The sequence below is a fragment of the Oenanthe melanoleuca genome, chromosome 3 (assembly GCF_029582105.1).
Source record: "Oenanthe melanoleuca isolate GR-GAL-2019-014 chromosome 3, OMel1.0, whole genome shotgun sequence".
In the NCBI taxonomy this organism is placed as follows: Eukaryota; Metazoa; Chordata; class Aves; order Passeriformes; family Muscicapidae; genus Oenanthe; species Oenanthe melanoleuca.
Genome location: NC_079336.1, coordinates 28,390,307 through 28,413,819, shown reverse-complemented (window position 1 = coordinate 28,413,819; position 23,513 = coordinate 28,390,307). Strand labels below are relative to the sequence as shown.

Sequence of the window (23,513 nt, the reverse complement as noted above, 5' to 3'; positions counted from 1 at the left end):
ATTGCTGGTTAAACACACTTTGCTCCACAGATTTGAAAAGCACAGACCATGAAGTAGGAATCCTTGTGTGTGGCCACAAGCAAGTCGAAAACTTAGTCTTGCTGAGCTGCAAGTACCAGATTGTCTTTTTCCAAGTACTTTTCAAGTCACTGCTCTCTGTCTTAGAGTGCCAGATTCTATTTCTTTCTCTTTTCTCCTCAGTATTTTTTCTTCTCAGGTTGAAGAATCAAAAGCATCCTTTTGCCTCCCCTTATAACTGCTATTAATATCCACAATGTTTCCCAGGAAAACTAGAGTCCTCCAATTTATTTACTTTTATAACCACAGTCTTAGTATTCTGAAGTACAATCAGAAATATAACAGTAACCCAACAGACTGATGAAACACAACAAGAGTTTTATGGCATAGAGAAAATTGCTTTTGCCCATGGATAAGAATCAAAATACTTGTTGCACAGGTTTTGGAAGTTTTAACCTTGGTCACTTATGCATCCCATATCTTACATGATATAATACATTATTTTTCCAATTTTATCACAAAAAATCAAGAGATGGTTTATCTTGTTAGTCTGCCTCTGTAAACATCTCAGCAAAACCTATTTCTCTGAGGAGGGAGCTGCTAAGCATGCAGATAATTTGGGAGCTGCTTCTATTTCTAAAGGTGCCTTGCTAAAATGAACTCACTCTGGGGTACAGTTCCTGTCCTGCCTTGACTGCACAATGAAACAAGGGATCCAAACAACTACTAGTGTTTTCCCTGCTATTGATAATACTTTCTTTAGCAAACTTTCATTTTCATCTTGTATTACTTTTAATCTAACAGCTCCACATATATCTTGGGAATGTTGTCTTTACATGAATAATACAGTTCATAAAATATTCAAGTTCAATATCTATGCTATGACATACTGAGAAGATTTTCTGCTCTTGTCAAGATGTCTATTGGAGAATACTTAATCCTGCTCCAAATTTTTATTAGTTTGATATGCAAAATTAAATTTTATAATGCATTACAGTTATTTGCCTGCACTGTGTGAATTACACTACATTCATTGTTCAGACTGAGGATGTCTCTATACTGAATATCATTTAGACATAACATTTACTCCAAATGGTCTGTGTGGCTCTCTGCTGTGTCAATTATGTAAGGATTTCTGCATGCAGGAATGCAGACTGATGTGCATAAATTATATGTAAACACCTGGCTTAACAGGTACAAGCCAGAGAAAAACTACTAAAAAGCAATTGCAATGAACATTTTTGCGGATTTAGTAATTGATGCCAAAGCATCATAAAGCAACCACCTGCAGCTGTGAAATATACACAGCTTGTAAACATTTTGTAATTAATCAATAAGCTTGTTGCAGCAGTCCTGCTGTAACACCCTGAGGAGTGTGTGCGATGTCCTATTTCTTATATTATACTTATATATATATATATTATATACTCATTATAAATATAGTGATTCCTATTTGACCTGACAAGAAACTGGCTCCTGATTTTGGCTTTCCCAGACAAAAGTTAACAAAGAACAGAACCTGAGTAACCAAGCACAGCAAAAAGAAAGTATGCTCTACTTATATCTGCACAAAATATCAAAGCAATTGATGTGTTCCAAATTTCTGTGCTCCCTAGTCACTCTCAAGTCTAGGAACCAGGAGCTATTGACAACAGCATTATAATGAGAGGGTCAATGATATTATCTAGAGATTTAAGACGGCCTGCTACAGATACCTTTACCTTCTAAAGGCATCCAATTCAGAGAAGACAATGCCAGGCATTCCCTCCTCCCAGCCCCCCACTTAGCAAAGGAATGGCTGCACATGGCATCACCACTGGCCTGGCTTTTCCTCTGTGCTCTGTGTGATTCCTGGAGGCACTTACTACATTTTGCTCTTGTTTCAGTTCAGGAAGTCTGAAATGACAAGAGGGGTTTGCTGGAGCAAGCTTTCATCTAAGGTGCCAAGGTGCATATTACATGCCATGGGTCAAGGCTAGGGGACATACAAGAATGTGCAAGAACATGAGCTTGGCAGCTTTGTCAACAGGACAGTATTAGAGACCACTGAGGGGCAGAGACTATCCTGACATGACAGAAGCAAATTCACACACATGCAGCACCTGAGTAAGTGAAAATTTATGATTGGTTCAAAAGAACACACCAGAGAACAAAGCATACACCACTGCTAAATCCACTAAGGAAAGGGATCACGAGAAGTGTCACTGCACAGCTCCAGGGCAATTAATTTGCAGTATCAAGTGTGCTCCTGCATCCAAAGAAAGCCTAGAAGGACTACAGCTCCAAGCCAGCTCTGACTGAAACCTGGCAGGACTGTGACCATATGGTTGGTTTGCACACTGTCAGTGACAGTGTGTGAGACACCAACGAGATTATGCCAGCTGGAATAGTAAGGGTCAACCTCAATTCAAAGATCTATAAAAAGAAAAGCCAAGGGGCACATTTCCTTCTGGTACTTTCTGACGTGTTAGTGATTGTTACAACTTCAAATTTAGCTGCTTGGAGACCAGCTGGATTACAAGTTCTGCAGCATCCCCCTCACTTTGCATGTAGTGCTTTTAAACAAGAACAAAATTTATTTACACATGAATTGACAAAGTGCCCCTTGGCTTACAGTCCTAAAGCAGAGACGAAAAGAAAAGAATAAAAAATTCAAAGACCATTTTTAAAAAAATATGTGTACATCTCTCAGATGAACTCAGCAGTAGATTGATCATTAAGACTGAAAGTGCATCGTGACTATGGATAGAAGATAAATAGCAAAAAATTTGACATTTAAATATAAATTTCAACAATACAAGTTTCTAGTCTTTATATCACGCAATATTCCCCTGTATATTCCATTCTGTGTATTGTGCAATACTCTCCTGAATATAATGTTCTTTGTAAAAAGACATAAAATACTGCAGTAATTGTCTTTTAAGTGTTTCTTCCAAATATCACACAATATATTCAAAGAAAGGATAATGCTGTTGGTATTCTGCAGTGTTAGATCCTGAGGTTTAAAATCCAGATATAAACTATCATGTACTTCTTCCCATTTTTATTTATTAAAGCAAATCTATAAACAAAATTTATACTAATATAAATTACAAAACCTTCTAGAAATAACATTCACCTTTTCAGCTGGGATAATTCATTGAGAAGAAATTTTATCAGAAGTTTGGAATAAACTGTATCTCACAACTGTATTTATAAAGTCGCAAACTCATCTTTCACACCCAACTTTCCCAATAAATACATTCAGATAATACATAAAAGATAATGCAATTAGTCCCTTAATATACACCATATATTTTTCTGACATATGTAGATCAAAGGAACCAAAAGCAACAATCCTAACAAAAGGAGACTTTACTGAATTGCTGTCAATGGTTGTATCAATGCTTTGATGGCATTTTAGACAGTGCACAGCAGAATCTCACTTTTTGACTGTATTTTTCACTGAAAATCAAACTTGCAGACTCAGACACTTAACAGTTTTAGATTTCAAAGTAACTTATCCAATAGCTCCTAGTGATTTGCATGAAACTGAAGTAGCACTTTGAGTGCAAATTACAGGAATAGGTCCATGCTCAAAACAAAAGCAAATAAGAAATGGAAAATCAGGCCATTTTTTACTACCTAACAGTGGTCTCAAAATCTTAACCAACTTCTTGTACAAATTGTATCTTCTTTAGATGTCTTAGACATATTTCCTGAAAAAAAAGGGAAAAGTAGAAACAAGCATGTGTTTCATATGTTTATTCTGATACTTATTATTTTTTCATGTCAGGAAAGAAAACCTGTGTTTAACCAGGACACATGTATCTTAAGGCAAAGCAAGGATGTCTGGTCAGGAAAAGATCAGTTATGGCTTCTGAAATTCCTTTATGAAGATTAATTGTCTTGTCCACATACTTGCAATGAAGAGAAAAGAGCCAGTCTTTCAGCCAAAATGAGGCAATCAAAGATGATCTATAGCAAAGAGTTTGTACTTCTGGGATTGTGCTAAGCACACTTTACAAACATACAGAAAAGAAAGCATCTTAATTATCTTCACACATGTGCAAAGAGCCATATAAAACCAGAATATATCAGTGAAGCTGATCATAGGTATTCATGCCATGTTCTTCAACTTTGAAAGCCTATTTCAATGAAAATCAATTAGTAAAATAACAAACCCATGTTTCCAACAAGTTATTTACTATATAAACAGTTTATAATATATCAAGCACTCACTTTCTCATATACTCTCTGCTTTTTTGTTAGATGGGAGGGGAATGCCAGACAGAGCAAAATAAGTTCAGAAGAGCTGTTAGCACTTCAAGAATAACATTTTTTACACTAAAACACAGTCCTATATTACAACATTATTTATAACCAGCCAAGCCCTCTCAGATAACTGACACATGGTATGGAGATAGCATTTGTCCAAAGCAAGGGTGCTGGGACACAGCTTGCAGATAATACAGCAGGGGAAAACTAAATGGAATGCAGGGAAAAAAAAAAGATTTTTCAGATAAAATAAAACAACATTTCATTTCATTAGGAACTTATACATATTTAAGTAAATTTGAGGCCTTTTAAGTAAGTCTTCACAATTACAAATAGTGCATTATTTATTATTAAAAACATAACATGACAGTATGATTAATAAAAGACAATATTTTACCACTAATATGACAATTTATAAGGCATCAATAATAAAGAAATTTACTGTTACTGTGCATCTTCAAAAAGTTTTGTGTGCTGTATATGACGTCAGCCCAACGTCTAATTATTTTAATAACCTCCAAAGTGTAAACTGAAACACTCTCAAAAGCACTAGTGCTAAAGTATCCTCCAGTAAAAAGAAGTTACATGTCTTTTTGTACAGTTGAAAAATTTGAGAATAATAGATCAACCCCAATATAATTTCACAGCAAACTAATCAGGAGACATTACAGCTTCAGAAACAGTCCCTTCCTTTTCATTTCAATTACCAACCATGAAACAATCTGAAAATGCTGTTTACCTTTCCAGTAGTTTGATTTGCTCCGACTGCAACTTTCAAGCCCTCTAAGTTTTATTTTACCACCACCAGCAACTCCCAGGTGGATATCACATTTCCCTTTAAAAATGTTAGTAACCTGCCTTTAAGAGCTCATTTCTTATGTATCAGATCAACACAGTATCACACCAACTCGGGTTTTTCTTCAGTGACTGTAGCATTGCAAAGCTGTAACTCCAGACTACCACACATTGCTAAAGCAAGACTCATGAACAGGCTCACCACGGTAAAACACAGAAAATACAGGCTTACCTTTGGTCTAAGCAAAATTAAACATTTGCTATGATATAATCCTTAGCAAGCAGCCAGCACCTAAAGCAGCTTCACCTTTGTTTAAATATCTTGTGCAGTTTCTGGGCAGGATAAATCTTTGGGGTCCTGGCGCTGCCTCTCCCTCATTATCCTGTAACCACTTGGCACTGCAGCCCTGCGAGGAATGGTCAAGTTGCTTCACTCACAAGTTCCTTTTACAACTGTGATTACATTACAGGGCCTTGCAGTGAAAGAAGTACTGAACTACATGCCAGCTAGCACTTCATAATATATTGCTGAAAGGTTAAAAAATTCAGTCAGCAGTGCATTTTCCAGTTATGTGCAAGCAGAGAAGAGCACAAAATATTCTTAGCAACCTTCGTCAATGCATTTTTTTAATGCTGCTGGTCAAAATTTGATGAAGAGGCAGATAAATCCAGAATCGTATTTCTCTGTCCTGTTGATTTTGACTCATTTTGCATGAATTTTGGTACAAAACCACCTGAAACACTACAAACCTGAGAAAACATCAGATTTTGAATACTAAGCTACAGTTTTGCAACAGAAAAGTCTAAATGATGATACTGTCTTAGAGGGACTTGAGCACCGCAGAGTTAAAAAGTTTCACAGCCTCTGAAATGCCCATGTGCATTCTAAGAACAGTACTTCATTTTTTCATTTCTCCTTTCATCTTTAAACTTCCTTTTGAGGAAACAGACTTTACAATATTTGTTTCTGTGTCAAATTGATCAATTTCTCTAATGCTCTAGTCTGAAAATGTACTATAGTTTTATTCTGCAATTGATGAAGAATCAATTAATTTAATACACCTTTATTGACTGGCATTCGAAATTGTAGGGACCAATGTGCCTTCTCAGGGTGATTAGAGACAGAAAGGAGAAAATAAATTACTCGACATCTGTCATCTGCCAAAACAAGAGAACTATTTCAAACAGAAATATAATGAGGAAAAAAAATAAAACATGTGCAATACAATTCTGTAGATCTTCAAGTTATGGTAAAGTTCTGGTTATTTAAAGTATCATAAAATAATCAAGGAGAAAAATGCCAGAAATTAAATTGTTCATTTCATCTAATAAACACATAACAAGATTTAAGACTGCTAATACTGTAGAGGTGAGAAACTCAAAATCCTCCCCAGTAATGATGCAGTATAACACATGTCACTCCTATGCAGAAATATTCATGTATTTCCATTGCCTAGGCACAGATTTCCTATTTAGTGCAACAGTTGAAGTAATCTTAATCTTCTTGATAATTTTAGAAATGATACTTAGAAGGTGACATTGCCTTTTTGAAAAATACATAGCTGTATGGTATGTAAATCTCTCATGATGTGTGTTAAATTAAAAAAAAATAAAATATGATTAAATGGAAAGACTTAGTACAATACCACTGTAGGAATGAAATGCTGATGTTGGCAGCTGTTAGTGTGTGCATGTTAGTCTTCCAAGGTCTGCCTTCAGCTTGCACCTGGCAAAGGCTCCAGGACCTGCCTGTCACCTTGAGCAGTTTTACACAAAGCACTGCACATGTGTCAAGTGTACAGAAATTCCCTCCCACACAGGTTCTTGCTTAGGGAAACTCAACAGAGGTTTAAAGTTGAAATAAAAAACAGACAGAGGGAAAGCTCCATGGTTCTACAGGCTCTCAGAAAGCTCCTTGGGTCACAGCCTTTCTACCTTTATGCTCCTTCTCCTAGTCCCAGGAAAAATAATTCCAAATATTTCTTATTTGTAGGGCCATACTCCCTTTGCAGGATTAAAACTGTTTGACTTACTCTTCTGGATGTATGACACAAAGGCTGATGAAAAACTTGGCTTGTTCTTCCACCACTGAATCCTGAAATATTAATCTTAAACTCTCACAAAGTAAATTTTTTCTCAGTTGTCTCCAAAGTACCACACCTCAAGCAAACTTTTATTTAAACTTTCCACAAATTTAGACAAAATTTTTCATGTTGTTTTTGCAACCTTGTTTGCACTGCTGTCCCTTGTACCACCATCAGTGATCCCACTGAAGTTTCAGCTACAGTAAACTATAACCATGCTCTTTTACAGCCAAGGTACCTGTGCTAATGTTTACTTTGCTTTTGAATTTCTTTTAAAATCTAACTACCTGGATTCCAAGCCAGCTAGGTTGTGATGATGGACAGACATCATCTGACCTCTCACCTTTGAGGTCAGCCCATGTAATTAATCCAGAAAGGGAGGCTAAAAACTCAGGAGATGCTCTTTCTTTTGATGAACTAGAGTTCAAATCCAGTTAATAGTGGTCCTGGTGCAAAATTTATCTTTTGAAACAGCTTTTTATTCACAGTAGCAGTTAAGACAGGTAAGCAGTGAGCTAGACAGTCATTTAATGTTTCTGTTTCCAAAGAGCTGTTTGTGGCATTATGCTCAGACTGGTTTAGTTACAGCCATCTGTGGGTTAAAACACCTACGCCTTGGGCAGCGGATCTGGGCTAGATAAACACTGCCTAACTCTAAGATATAATTGTTCCCTTTGTGTTTATATTATTGAAAGTGGACAACTGCACACAAAGACCTGGTTTAGAGACAGATCAAACTTCCCAGATAAATACTCTGGCATAACTCTGCTATGAAATCCTAAGGTTTGCATCCCATATTGCTGGTTTATGTTCATTATCAAATACACTCTGAGGAAAACCCTACTGACAAGATATAAAAGTTCAGCTGTGCCACAGCCAGACACCTGCACAAAAAGCCTGTCACAGCATCAGTAGTGCTTTGATATTTGGGCAAGTGAGACAGCAGGATTTTCTGTAACACTTTACATTTTGCAAAATCAAAGACAATTACAGGTTATTTTTGCAGGTCCCTATGGCTGCTCATTTCTCATTCTCCCCAGCTCTCCTCTCTTGGTTACAAACCTTGCTTAGCAAGGAAGCACATGCCTTTCTCAAAGGTGAAGCAGAGGAGACAATGCAAAAAGAGCACCAATATAGGAAGAGTCGTTCTGTGATTTCCCTGATAAATTACACTAAATTTTTACTACAAAGCAAGTATTTTTTATTATTGTGATTGTTGGCTTGTTTTATAATAGATTTATCACATAAATAATCTGTTACAAACATGATAAAAAGCTAAGAGGAATATAAGCACAAGGGAGAACTAGCCATATATATTATAAAACAATATTTGAGAGCATCTGAATTACAGCCAATAAATAGAAGCAGACAGTGAGCGTTTACAAAATTTTAAAGTCCTTTCAAACACAAGGCAGAATGAGATGGGGAAAGAAAAGAAGTGGTCTTAATACAGCCTATTTCTACAGAAAAAACCTGATTCCCTCCCAAACTTCTAGTTACTTCTGAAGCAAAAACACTTCCAAACTGCTGTGCCAACTAAAACAGAACGCTATATGAAATAAAATTTTAATGCAACCGTGCATGAATACTAGTAAATTTAATAATCAACAGCAGTTGTCTTGAACTACTACAATATATCCAGAAACGTTGTTCCATGTAAGCTAATGAAAAAAAATACAATACCAAGCTAATTTCACAACTTCTGAACTATTTAACAGGCCATTTTCCTCCCTGTGTATTATTCAAAAGCAGACACTAAGATTGAGCATTAAATTTTCCTGCTGTATTGATATAGAGGGCACTAACAAACCTATCATAGAAGAAGAAATTAAAAAAATATTTAATAATAAACTGGAAAATAAAACTTGCACAGCAGCATCAGCACCAAAGAATATGAGAAAAGATAACAGAAAATTGCACAGCTCTGTACAAGGGGAAATTTTCAAATCCACATCATAATAACAAACATGAAAATCTGCAATAATCAATTAGACAGTCTAAACCACAGATTTCAAATTCTGAATTTACTTGTGGACAGCATAGAAAAAGATGGCTCTCCAGAGTACACAGCACAAAATTAAGATATAATAAAAAACCCTTATTTTTATGGTCCTAGGCTTACTATTGGTTAAACAGAAAAGTGCTTTTTACAGTAACTTTAGACTCTGTTACTCAAGCCAAGCAGTACTAAATCTTTCCAGGGACTTCAATATATATTAGCTCATGGATGAAGATCATAAAATACGATAGTAAAACAAACTTGCCTTTCATAGCAGGATTGCAACCATGGTGCTTCAATATTGCAGAGCTAATGGTTTGAAGGTCAGGCTCTTTGGAACAGATGCACTAATCTCTTATTATCTCTATATTAAACAAATTATTTCAGATAGTATTTTTTCTTGCAACTGACAGATAAACCTCTGTTTGCTGCCTAGGATTATTGTGATCATTAATGAGAGTGGCTCTTTTTGGGTTTGTTCAAAGTGTGAGAGGGTAGCTGCTATTGAGTACAAGTTGGCATGAAAATAGCAATTGCCAGTTAAATAGGAGGGAAAAGTAGGATACATAATTTCCATGCAGGTAAGATGCTGTCAAAACAAGGATTAAACATAATATATGTACAGACCTACAATGAATCAAAATCACATAAGGTAAAATCCAAGATCAGAGCACAAACTTGCTTTATTATTAGGAAATACTGTTTAAGGAAACACACAGCACTGCTATTTTAACCTCTATAATAAGTAAGACTTTAAAACTCTGTGGGAGTACAATAGAATATAGTATGATAGAAAATTTGAGGTAAAACAAAAAATAATAAAAAGTGCATAAACCCTAGCTTGTTTATATAAAGCTGGTATTACTACCTTCCTGTCTAATTAAGGTCTGATAAGACATAATACAACTATCTAATTGGTAGCCAACTTCTAATAAAATCACAATGAAAGATGACATCAAGAACATGTAAATATCATAAAACAGAAATTTTGTTAATCTCCTTGATAAGTTAAAAAAATAGCTACTGCCAGAATAAGAACAATGTAGAAGTGACTTTGAATAAACTTAAGTATCGTACATAGATATTTTAATAACTATTTCCCAGCCTTTGAATCAACATAATTATATGTTATTAAACACACCATCTTTAGGCTATGAAAGATATCTAAACTAGTATGTCAGGTATTAGAAAAAGAATATTTTTAAAAAAGAGTCTGCAATCATAAGATTTACCCTATCTATTAGTGACACAGCACTGAAGATAGGTAATAAAGACAATCTCCACTTTCTTTTGAAGTGAGTTTTAATCTGCATTGCAGTGGTAAAAGAAGCCAATGTCACTGACAAATGACTCAAATCTAAAAATCATTTTACTTAATGATCCTTTCATACAATGTGCCTGATTGCATACTGTTTTCAAAAGAATATTTGTATTCATGATATCTCCTATTTTCCAAAGCTTCTAATATTGTATTTAATTTTTAACAAGAACATATTCTAGCAGAAAATTGAAAGCATTTCTCTCAAGTCAAGATCTTCCATTATATAGTCAGAAAAATTCTTAGAATAATTTATGTTTTTTTTCCATTGAAATGTTTAAGTAAAATCAATTTTTCCAACCCTTGCCCAGTGGTGGTCTTTCTCTGAAGACCGCATTATGTGTAATGCCACATTGGGAAAGAGGAAGATGCCCAATGAAGACCAATATTTTTTCAAAGGCCTTAACTTTTCTATACATTTTTCTGTCATCCTCAAAGGAACTTTGGGCTACACAGAGTCACTGACTGTATCAAAGGAGATATAAAAACATGGGTTATTTAAAACAAATCTGAAGTGCGTGGCATTGTTAAATATGTTCTTTTTCCCTACACTCAGAAGAAGTGGGGTTTCTTTTTAATCTTACATATTCACAAAAACATGCAGAATTTTCACCAAGTCCAAGTTCATCATGTGTAGACCTCCATGGGGCTATTCCCTGTGAAGCATACACAGGACTGGACCTCACCATCACGAGGATACCTAATACATCATATTTAAATACAGTTCCAATACTTCTGTAATATGACATTATTTGTTTCAACAGTGAGGAAAATGAAACACTAATATAAACTCCTGTTCCAGCACAATGGTTCCTGAAAAATTGAAATATTTGCTACTGGGATATGATTTATATAAAAAAGTCTTATGTTTTTAATATAACTCTCAATCTGTGAGTTTATATTATGTTCTGTTCTATTCATCCCAACAACACAATGATAAACAAAGCACCAACCCAGAACTATGGTGAAATTCTGGTCTGCTTTTCTTCAAAATTACGAAGGGAAAGAAGAACATTTTATGTATACTTAAATGATCTCTTACCATACCACCTTCCTATTCAGCCAGGCAGGTAACCACAGTATTTTCAGTTATTTTGTAAGGATAATTTTGACAGTGATAATTATTATTTTGGTAAAAAAACTAGCAATAGTAATGAAAACATCTTGTTACAGAGAGTTCAGCACTATGCCATCAAGTAGGATAACAAATGTCACCATGCTATGTTCTGAAGTACAAAACATGAGCTAAAAGAACAAAGGGGTGTGAGTATAAACACAATTGCAAGGCAACCCAGTGATGGATGAATCTGTTTTAATTAATGAGCTGTTCACATATCCTATGCATTTCTTCATAGTTCAACTGAGTCCACATCTTAAAAGACTTTAGGGATCTTCTTACAATCAGGTCCTGACTCAGCCTGTGGTCAACATACCTTCCATAATATCACTAAAATACATCAACTAAAGCACTACTGCTTTCTCATTTAGCTAATTTTACACTGCAAGGAGTGATCTATGGTATTTACCCTTTAAGCAAGTAACCTCTAATGAGTAATTAATTAAAATCCCCCAAACAGAAACATTCTTACTGGGAGGACACAAGAAATCAAGATGCTAGATGAAGCTGGGATTAAATGTATGAACAGCCACATTATACCCCAGCAGCACACAGCTGTGTCCTACTTTAGCATGTTTGGGCATCAAACATGATATTGCTTTCAGCCACAGGTTCCAATTTCCAAAATGCTAATACTGTCCTGTTACAGCTAACACTGTAAATGTTATTAAACATATTTAATATGTAAGTGATAACACAGATGTGCTTTAAAGTATGGAAATTCAATGTCCCATAGACTCTTTCCTTAAAACAATATCCCAATAAACAATATCCCAATAAACAAACAGTTACAAATATATTTCAATCTCATAGTTACAGTTGTAAGCTTTTTAGGAAGTTTTGGCTCTTCTGCAGACTGGGATTTTCAATGGGTCATTTGCAGTCCTGGAGTTTGCTCCTCAGTAAAATGGGACAATGGCACTTACCGTTCCTTTGTAAAATGCTTTAAGGTTTATGGCTGCCAACAATGCACAGAACAAAGAACCATCACTACTATTAAAGAGGTCTGACGTGAACTATAAAAGTCAGGACATAAATTAAGAGCATATAAAATAAATTGCACTACAAAGTTCAACAGTACATATTTACATAGTAGCCATAGCAGCTCTTCCTCCAGTTGGGATTGCAAAATGACTGCTATACTGCTACTACAACTCTAAGAGAATAGAAAACTTTGAACAACAGAAAAAAAATCAGCAAAAGGTCATCCATTTATTCTACACAACAGTCTTACTGGGTTGCAAAATTCTTAAGCCTTTAAGTCAATGGGATTTTTAAGCATCAAACTCTCAAGAGCAATTGATTTCTTAAAAATAATCATATCCCACCAACAAAGAGACCATTTTTTATGCATAAAGAGAAACTACCTGTGCATCTAACATGTTGACCTGCATGTCTGTAGAAAGTTCTTTAAGTGAAAAGAGAACATTACAATATAAAGCATCAATGTTCGCTTCTTATTTTTGCAACTTCCTTTCATACATAGTTCTTTTAACAAATACTGGTGATCCTACTTCTCTATGGCATATGGCTTCTGTCGTAAGTACTGTCAATATTGTAGTCATGGGCACCACATGAACACAAATAAAGAGTAAAACATGAAAAGAAAGTCAGGAGATGTCACATCTGGCACTCTAAATTGACATCACAGAGTCACAGAATGGTTGGGGTTGGAAGGGACCTCTGGAGATCATCTGGACCAAACCCCCTGCCAAGGCAGGTTCACCTAGAGCAGGTTACACAGGAACACTTCCAGGTGGGTTTTGAATGTCTTCAGAGACGGAGACTCCACAACATCCCTGGGCAGCCTGTTCAGTGCTCTGCCACCCTGAATGTAAACAAGTTTTTCCTCACACTGAGGTGGGTCTTCTTGTGTTTTGATTTATGGCTGTTACTCCTTGCTTGACATCCATCTTTGAGATATTCATATGCACTGATGAGATTCCCTTTCAGTCTCTGTCATCATTCAGCCTCCCTTATAGCATCAACCACTGATCCAGCTGCATATTTGATTTGCCTTCCTGTTTATCTTCCTCGTTTTTAAATTGACTAGACTTCATGCTGCCCAAATATTTTTTGCTCTTTTGGCAACAGACTATTTGCAACTATAAGCAAAAAATAATATTTAAATGATACTAAGAAAGCATAGTATTGACAAAAGCATTGGCACCCAGCCTCCAAGTAAGACTAAGAAAACGTATTTACTGCTCAGTGTCCCAGCACCAGGCACAGGGCAGCACAGGGTGAGTGACAGCACACTGCAGCTTACTGTGCTCCCCAATTGCCCTTTGAAGACTAAGAGCATTATTATATTCCCAGCATGTAAAAACTGGCAGTATCACATCCTAGAAAAAAGTAGTATCTCTATTAATGGTACACACAAGAAAAGAAAAGAGAATATTATTGAAGTACTTACATTTTCATCATAAACACTGTATCACAGGTGCTGTTATTACATATTTTCCTTGACCGATGACGATATATGAAAGGCTTGGATCATGACAGCTGTGCAGCTGAGAGCACAGCTAATTCAAGTTACAATAAATTTACAATTCACTATCTCATTTCCATCTACACAGTTATTCACTTTTTGTTTTGACTGGAAAGATTCATAGCATTTACATAGTATTCTTTTAATGACATTTGCTCATCAGAAAAAGTGGGACATTTAAGGAGATCACCAGACATTTGATCACATTTAAAACAATCAGCCAAAGGATCTTAAAGATTTTTCGTGACACTACTTCTGAGACTGACAGCCTCACTTTCTTTAACACAAAGATATTAATGGTTCCTTCTGTGCAAAAAATTTATACAAAAGTATGAAACACACACACACATAACTGTGCCTCTTGATTAGCATTCACAGAGTTTTAGAAAACTGACTTTACATCTTATGAATGCTGAGCAATCTACATAGCAAATGAGAGAAACCACCATGAGGTGGAGAGTTACAGCATCTCAGCAAGACTTACAGAAATAGAATCAGAAATCTTAGGACAGTTGTACCTCTGGAAAGTAAGTGTGCCAAAGGCACTCTTGCATTTGTAATTTGAACTTAGCCATCATCCAGCAATATCAGGTTCAAGCCTGGTGCTGTGACATAGTTTGCTTCTTGCATGTAGAGCTGCAAGAAGAAGAAAGGGGCTACTTTGTGTAGCCTGGAGGTGGTTATTTTTTTAAGTAAGACCTCCTCTATCCAGGCAACTCTGCCCTGTGCCTCTCCTCCATGCAAGATAGGCAACAGAATACCTTGCAGGATTCAGCTACAGGATATGAAGGACTGGGGCAGCTGAAAGCCCTTGCTTCTGTGGGGGACCAAGGAAAGGGCTGGGAGCAGAAATAAAGGAGGCTGAGCATAGGCCAAGTAGGACTCAGCTCACTCAATTTCAGGTGTCTATAGATGTTGCACTGGAGCAAGTCATGCCAGACTCCTTTTAGAACAGAAAACTAGACATTTCAGGGGGCACTTACTTTTTACTATTTCAGACATTTACTTGAGGATGGTTAAGCCATGGGTAGAAGTGAACATTTCTCTCTGCTGGCTAGACAGAAAGCTTGAAATGATGAACTGACAGCTATATTGTGGACACCTATATTTGTTTGGACTACTCCCAGCCTTTCTGATTACAGCTCCTGGTCCACTTTGAAAAATGGTGCCTTTCTAGTTTTTAAGGACAGGGTTCATGTTTTATATCCCACAGTCCCTCTCCAGTTCCTGAAGTACAACTGTACCATGTAGGTCTATTGAGAAAAACACAATCTGAGAGAGATGGACTCGTGGGATTCCTTGAAGAGCTAAGCAGTGGGACCTTGGGGTTTTTTATTTTTTAAATTAAAAATGGAACAATCAATGGTGTCAAATATTCAGTCACCAGTATTTGCACAGAAAGATTTATTTCTGGACCATGAAAACTAGGACAGGAGAGGGGCTTTTTGCCCTTTACAGAGTCTCCTCTGGCCCAAATCAGTAAACTTTAAATGGTGTTGTGGTAGCCTGCTACAATTTAAAGGTGAAAAGTCACTCTCCTAGGATTTTGGCCATGGGCAAACTTTCGACCAGAAACTACTGTGATGCAGACTAGGAGAGTGTGAACCTTTGCTAAAAGGGGATCCCATTAAATTTCTTGAGATTGTTCTCAAGGTGGCTATAAACATAGTTATCTCCATGAAGCAGAGTATAGGGTAAAGGTCTATATGCAGGCATGGAGCATGAAAAAACTTCTTGTGCAAGAATAAATAAAACTGTATTTGTAACTCTGTAAATTCTGATAAAGAAAACTGTAAACTGCTCCTCAAACACATCACAGTTTCTGTGGCACCTTGTCAGTTCCTTTTTCTCCTGGATTCCCCAGTCAATGACAAAGGTTCAACTTTTAAGAGCTAACTGCTGACCTGTGACTATAATCTCTGCCTAAATATATTCAAGTTGCCTGTCCCAACACATGCTAGAGATGATAGCTCTCTTGCTGTGATATGTAGCCAGAGCTGTGAATTTTTCAACATCCGAGGAAAACTAAGCACAATATGGATGCAACTCAGTTCTTTCAAACCCAGCTCTTGGGGTGGTTGTGCCTCACAAAGACCATTACTGAGACTCCAGGTAGGATTTGGTTGCTAGATTGGATCTTGTGAGTGACCTCTCTGAAGTGAGTCCTTCAGAGTGCAGTGGAGTATCTCTACCTAGGCAGAAGAACCTGGTCCCTAACATGGTATGCCTCTAAGCTAAAGACAACTGATTCCCTCCAAATGTTTACCTGGTAAACTATTAATTTCCCAGCAATAATTACTACTTCAATGGAGAAGTTTCATTATACAAAAAGCAAACCAATCCTACCATGTGTAAAACCTGGAGGATTTTTTCTATACCCCTTGAACATGTTTCCCTAGTTAATGTTTGGAGTCCAGACTGAAGAGAGCAGATGAACCTTGTCAAAGAAATCCCCTCACCCTGCCCTGACCATGAACTCTAGAAAAGAGCTGTTCAAACAGAAGATCATTAGTAGAATAACTTTTAAAGACAGAGCAATGGGTCAAACTTACCTATAAATCTTATCTTAGAAATCCTAGGTCACATCTATCCCTAATTAATTCAGTGCTTAAGTCTGGCCATGCTCTAAGAGAGAACACTTCACACCATCAAATCTAATCAAATAGTTGAACTACAAATAAAGCCACCAAGAGCCATGTGAAAGCAAAAATAATCAAAACAGCAACTCTGATATTCCTGCCTGGAAGAGCTTTTGGATATTTTAACCTGCTTTGTAAACAGGAAATCCATTTGCACGCACCTGCGTTTAGATAACTTGTCAATCTGACAAGTTCTCTTCTGAAACCGGAGAAGTCATCACAAATAAATGGATTCCCAAGACACTGATTCTTTTCCCAAAGACACAAAATCCACCATTAACACAGCACCACCACCACCACCCCCAGCCTTTTAGTAGTGTTTCACATTGGTATTTCCCAAACACCACACAAAATCAAAGTTAACCCAAGCTTCAAAGGCAGGAACTGTTTTGGGCAGCCACCCTATCTTATCTAACCATGAACCTTCTGTGTTTTACAGATCACAGAATTAAAGCAGAAAGACAACTGCCTCCTCTGGGCTTAGCACTGACCTGGCTTGAACGGAAGCAGAGTCAAGCTTTGATCACACAGAGAATTTCTGTTAGGATGGTCAGACATCTAGAGCTTCCGAGAAATAAAACATCTCATTTCTAAGATTCCTGGCAAAGTGAACTTTTTGAAGTGATTAGACACCAGAAACTGAAATTTATTTGCAATATGAAAAATGGCTGTTTGAGTAAATGAAGTAAACTATATGTGAATGTCTGTGAGCATCAAGTATGTCTATAAATATTAAGTAATTTCAAAGCCATTCTCAAGCTAACTTTGAGGGTAAAACCACAACAGTCCATTGAGAAAATACTGTGCTTTAATCTTTTAGCCTTTTGAATGTCTTAATTCTATCGCATTGCAGTTAAATATTTGTAGACTTGTCTGAAAAATTTAAACAAATTGTCCAATTTCAGTAAATTCAAGCAAGCTGAGACAGAACTAAGGTTTCACAGAGGCCACATGTACTGTTACTGAGGTCTAAGTAACGATATAGAGGTTTGTACAAAAGGAAACAGCAATTCAACTCCAGCATTGCACAGTATTTTAATGCCATAGTCAGAGCAAGTTATACCAAATAATGGACATACTTAGCACCTAAGACCACCATAGAGATCAATACATACATAAACAATCATCACTTTTCACTATTGTACCCCTTTGGAAGTTATATGGAAATCACTTCTAAAAATTGCTTATCAAAATAAAGAAAAGCTGGCAGAACATTCAAAAGCCTAATGAAAATTGTAAAAATATGCCACAGTTCATAAAAAAATATTTGTACTTTGACAACATGCCAGTGACTTAGAGATCCTATCATCGCTGACTTCCTGGGATTATTTTTTTTTCTTTGTCTTTTCTTGGCAATTTGAAGAAAATTTAACAATCAATAAACTGGCTAGTCAAATGGAGTGGTCAAAAATCACTCAAAATTTAATTTAAATACTTTAAATTAAACACATGTACACAGTACATGTACAAAGGAAAAGCCAGTGTAGAAATAAAAGGATATATTCAAATATGGACCTGTAAAATTCTCACTAGTGTCTGACTGATTTACTGAGAAAGCAATCACCTCTGGTATGTTTTGGTGAAAGCCATTCACAAGCAGAGGGAGCAGACACTTCCAGGGGATAAAACCCACAGCTCATCAGCCACGTTGATGCATGAGATGCAAGCAGATGCCACTGAAGAGCCAAGGTTTGTTCTGAAGAAGAAATTAATTGGGCGCCTCAATCCCCCTTTTCCCTTCCAGACTGGTTGTTAGGAAGCAAGTTTAGACTAGCAAGTAATATGAGGTGCTTGTTTTCATCTCTTCTATCTTTGTGCTATTTTAAGACTTGCCAAAGTGGTTATTACTTATGTTAATTTAATTTATATGTCATCTAAAGTATGAAGAGTACTCTGGATAATAAAAGTTATACAATCAGAGATCTAATTCCTTTGTCACACAGTTTACATTAAACTGCTGCTCCTTCTCTTCTTGGAAACAAAGTCCACACTGGACTGGCCAATAGCCCTGGGGAGCAGAAACACTGCCTGACTGATGCACGTGGGACCAAGGCCAGTGCCCATCCTGCTCTCAATCTGCCCACTCGTGTCCTGCCATGCTGCTGTTACCTGGTCTGAGCCAGCTGAGCCCAACCTCCCTTCTTGATAGCTGAAAAGTACTGGAGAGGGGAGGTGCTGTAAGAGTGTGCCTCAGGTGTGCTCAGATCTTTCCTATGCATATGCAAAGCTCCTACTGGAGACACTGTACCAAGAGGCTTCTGCAAAGGTAAAATTTTTCAGCTTTCTGGGTGAAAGTTCTCAGCTGAAATTTTTTATGGAAAAAAAAAATTCAGCAACATTGAAATGTGTTGTGAACTGGTACCTGCTCTGACAGTGTTAGCATTTATTTAAAAATCTCACTCACATTTATTCACATTTCAGGAAATACTCAAGCTATATTTTGTCCTTTCAAGATCAAATCACAAACTTTCAGCCAGGAATTAATTTTTCATCTACTTTAATAACTTGCAAAAATATATAATTTTTTTTAATTTATAGGAATATTTTTCTGTAACTTTATCGAGTTCTGCATATTTCATTACTTATGATACAGAATTTGGCATATCTAAGGGCCATTAGCTAGATTGCAGACTTATATAGCTATCTTATACATGTATACAGCTTTTTTTATAAATACACAAACACAACCAGCTGCAGTAAAAGCAGCAAGCTTTATTCTTATTGTTATTATTATCATCATCATTATTATTTTCCTTGAAAATCTCTTAAAAACAACAGTTTTTTGTTCTAGGTTAGGTTTAGTGCTGTTGCTAATAGTTCTGTTCCTAACCATAAAAAAAAAATTAACTGGAAAAACTCTCGAAGTTTATCTTCCCATTCACATGTAAAAGTTCTAATAAGATTAAAATGATGTTCCTAAATCTTATGCTTCTTTGGATTCAATAAAAAAAACCCTTTTTTTTTTAACTCAGCCCACAAATATCCTATCATCAAAAGCATGATTTTTAGAAATGTTCTATAAATGAAACAAAAAACTACAACCCTCCTCCCAAAAAAACATACAAGCAACAACAACAAAAATCCACCAAAAACAAAAACCTTCAAGACTTTTTGCAAAGCCAGATTTATTTTCTAAAATTTGCCAAACTACATATTTTCTTGGCCCTAATGGATTTAGAGATATGAGACTTGTATCTGAAATACTGTGTGGAACATGCTATCTCAATCAAAAAAAAAAAAAAAAAAAAAAAAAAAAAAAAAAAAAAAAAAAAAATCAAGGTTTATTTTAGATAAGAAAAGGACTGCTTCTTAAAGGAAAAAAAAACAAACCCAGGTCTATCAAAATTAAGCTCATTAATCTGACTCTAAACAAAAGTGTTTTATTCTTCCATGACAAAGGAATGAATTCCTGGGCCACAGAGGAAGAACATTTTTCCTCTGAATGACTGCAGCTACTCTAAAACCTTTTACAAATTCCAGAACACAATCTGTGGACATCATCAGGGAAGAAGCATATGAAGAGTAATAAAATACAAGTTTTAGACTGACATTCTCATAAAGAGAGGCATTTACATAAGAATTTTTAATGTGAAGATAGCACAATTTTTTTCCCTTCTTGGTAGTCCTTTAGCACTACTCTATTTCCTTTTCTTGTCATAATTTTGGTATTATTTCAACTCTGTGTTTATACTTGCACAAAGTAAAGCTTGTGAACATAGTATGAATCAGATAAAGCAAATAAAAATCTTCTTTAAACAGAGCTCAGTTAAATATAGTCAGGGCTATATGTAGGCCTTTTTCTAAGAAAATACAATATAAGCATAGCAGTGAAGCTACACTTATTAAATACATTTGACATTTTTTGAAATTAACAAGACATGCATGAAATAGTTTAGGCATAATCAAGATTATATTTTCGGAAAGCTATAAATTGTCCACACTACTTACGTATTGGAAATAGCCCTAAGAACAGCTATTGCTGCAGTTATATCTAGAAATCTAGGGAGAAATTACAAATACAAAAGCAGAGCAATACTTTGAGTACAAGTCCAGCCACTGCATAAAAAGAAAAAGTCACATTTTGCATTTCAGGAAAAAGGAAAAGAACCACATGTAACACTAACTCAACAGAGCAGTGGGACTTTGAAAATACTAGCCCTTATTAGGAAATCTTCTGGAAGATGAGTAACTGGAACTGAACTGTGTTTCTATTAAGGGTAGTGAATTCCTCAGCGAGACGGCAACAGTAAATAAAAGAGAACATGCTTACATTCACTCAAGAGTTTCAAAGAACTGAGTATCATTACTAGAACAAAGAGCTCCTCTTATGAAAATAATCAGGTATTTTTCTTTTTTTTTTTCAATGTTCTTCATCCACTTGCTCATCACCCTCCCCCTCTTCCCCACTCCCTGCTGCAGAAACATTTGGGTGCAGGAGCAGCTCAGAGTTTTTGCTGGGACCAGGGTTGCTCTTTCCTGTTGGGTGTCAGGTACAGAGCCCAGATCCTGCCACCATCCCTAAGGCACCATGACCATCCCTGCTGTCTCACCACAGACTTTTTAGTTTGGCTGAAAAGAGTAATCCTTCTAAATGTCAATCTCCCTCCATTCTTCTTTTTGTGCAACAGAGCCATTATCCTCACAGATCATCACAACTATGCAGAGCAAGCTCTAAGGGCCTGCTCTGGCAAAAAAACCAACTCAGACAGGAAAGCTCTCACAGAGGTAATACTGAACAGACAAGCAAGGCTAATGAGGGAGCTGCAGGACAGACCAACACACTTCTGCTGGGCTGCTGAAACTTACTTTTCAAGTACACACAGTCTAAAGTTAAGGAAAAGATTGTCAAAGATAACAAAACAGAGATATCTGTAGGTAAGGAAGCTCATGTGTAAATATAAAGCATACTTGCAGAGATCAATGCCCAACATAAACAAATACTTGGAAATGCTCCTCTAAAAAAAACAGAGAACAACATGTAAATTACAGTAGACCAAGTTAAACCTGTGAGGTAACTCTATAGCTGTAACACTCATCTTAATTCTGAATTCCAAGCTGATTTTCTGAATCTGCCATCAGAAATCTGGTATATTGTAGCATTTCACTTGGATGAACAAGAGATGGCAATACAAAAAAGTAATATCAGAAAAGAAATCCTATGAAAACAGCAAAAGTGTATTATGCTAGGTAAGAAACAAACAAGAAAAAAAGGCTCTTTCCCTATTGTGCTAAATACTCTGAGAGGTTCAAGATACTTCTCTCTCTGTTCTGATTGTTAGAAACTTTATTGTAATTTTGATACAAATATAGAAGTTATTTATAACCAGTTTATACCTATTTGTTATTATAGCAGTTTCTGATAGTGCTGTCCTTTAGATTCAAAAACTCTTCAATATTTTCTTCTTCATCTGAAAATTTTCATTACTCATTCTGAAAGGAATGAACTTGCAATCTGCATTATCACAACTTTTCTGAGTCCTACTGAGAAAAACTATTTTATCCTCAAGTTCATCCATCACAGAATCACAGAATAAGCTGAGTTGGAAGGGACCCACAAGGATCATCAAGTCTGACTCATGGCCCAGCACAGAACCATCCCCAAAAATCCTTCCCCTAGATTATAGGAACTGGCATACTTTCTAAATCAGTTTCATCATCATATTCTAGCAGCATAAACACTAGCTCTCAATAAAGTATAAATAAAATCTGCCTTTGAGTTTTGTCTTAAAATTCAACGAACAGACATTCTGTGGCTTGTTTTAAAAAAACCTCCCTCCTAGCTGGTTTCTTCTTGACATCCAGTATTTCCATGCTTTCTATCTAGTCTAATAATAATAGATGATTTACTGAATTCTAGATAAAATAAGTATTTTAAACTTTTGTTTAGCACTCAGTTCTTATCAAAGAAGCAGAATTTCTTTCACTACAGTAATAAAAAAAAAAAAAGTCACATTATGAGGTAAAAGAATCAGGCACAGAAATGTACCCTTGTCATTCAGTCAATCAAGCAATCAATATGAAATGTCAGGGGTAAAAAAGTCTGACCACTGCATGAAAAGATTGTCACAACCCTTGTAAAAAAGTAACAGAATTATGCAAAGAAAGACGACAATCTCAAGAAAGACAACAAACAAACCATCCTTATCCCAAAGGCCTTTGCCCTCCAGCATATTTTATTTCTTATTTATTATCTGCTTTTTCTGTCCCTACTACCTAGACCTCTAGGAAATCTCTCATTTTACCATAAAATTACTAAAAAGATGGACAGAAAAACAGTTCTACCAGTATTAAAACAAGAACAACAACAACAACAACAACTGAGAAAATTAAGAGCAGATTAACAGATGGGGAGAAAGGGGGATGTGGTTTTGATTTTTGGTTGTTTGTTTTTTTGGTTTGTTTGTGTTTGGTTTTGGTTTGTTTGGGTTTTTGGTTTGTTGTTTGTTTTTTTAATGGCAGTGTCCACTCTAGAATGTGGTAGCTCTGAGCCTGGAATGTTCAATTTAAGCATTGCTTTGCTTATATTTCCACATTTCCCAAGAAAGGTTATTTTTCTGCACAAGAGAGGGATGCTTGTTAACAGTCACTAAGTACCTCCAGTGAACCATCATATCCTCCATCAACAGAGTAATGGGTGAGGTTTTCTTTTCGAAATCTTTACCTTAACTTCAGTCATCCAACCATGAGAGCACTGCCTTGAGACCAGGCTTGGAAGGTGAAACGTGGGGCCATCAACTGGATGAAGAAGAGTTCTTTAAGCTGCAGTGAGCTCACAAAAAGAGCATAAATATACTG

At 36.2% G+C, this 23,513-nt stretch overlaps 1 protein-coding gene across 8 annotated transcripts in view; it reads right to left on the bottom strand.

Annotated features, from left to right (window-relative positions):
• RIMS1 (regulating synaptic membrane exocytosis 1) overlaps positions 1-23,513 on the bottom strand; it is a 303,454-nt gene that overhangs the window by 13,216 nt on the left and 266,725 nt on the right. Inside the window, exon 1 of one of the 8 annotated variants that reach the window (XM_056487162.1) lies at positions 5,303-5,474. The exons of 6 other annotated variants lie outside the window; for them this stretch is intronic. The gene's annotated coding sequence lies outside the window, so the exon portion shown is untranslated. Of the gene's footprint in view, positions 1-5,014; positions 5,135-5,302; positions 5,475-23,513 lie in introns of those variants that run through there. One more of the 8 variants, XM_056487164.1, reaches the window with a different exon arrangement.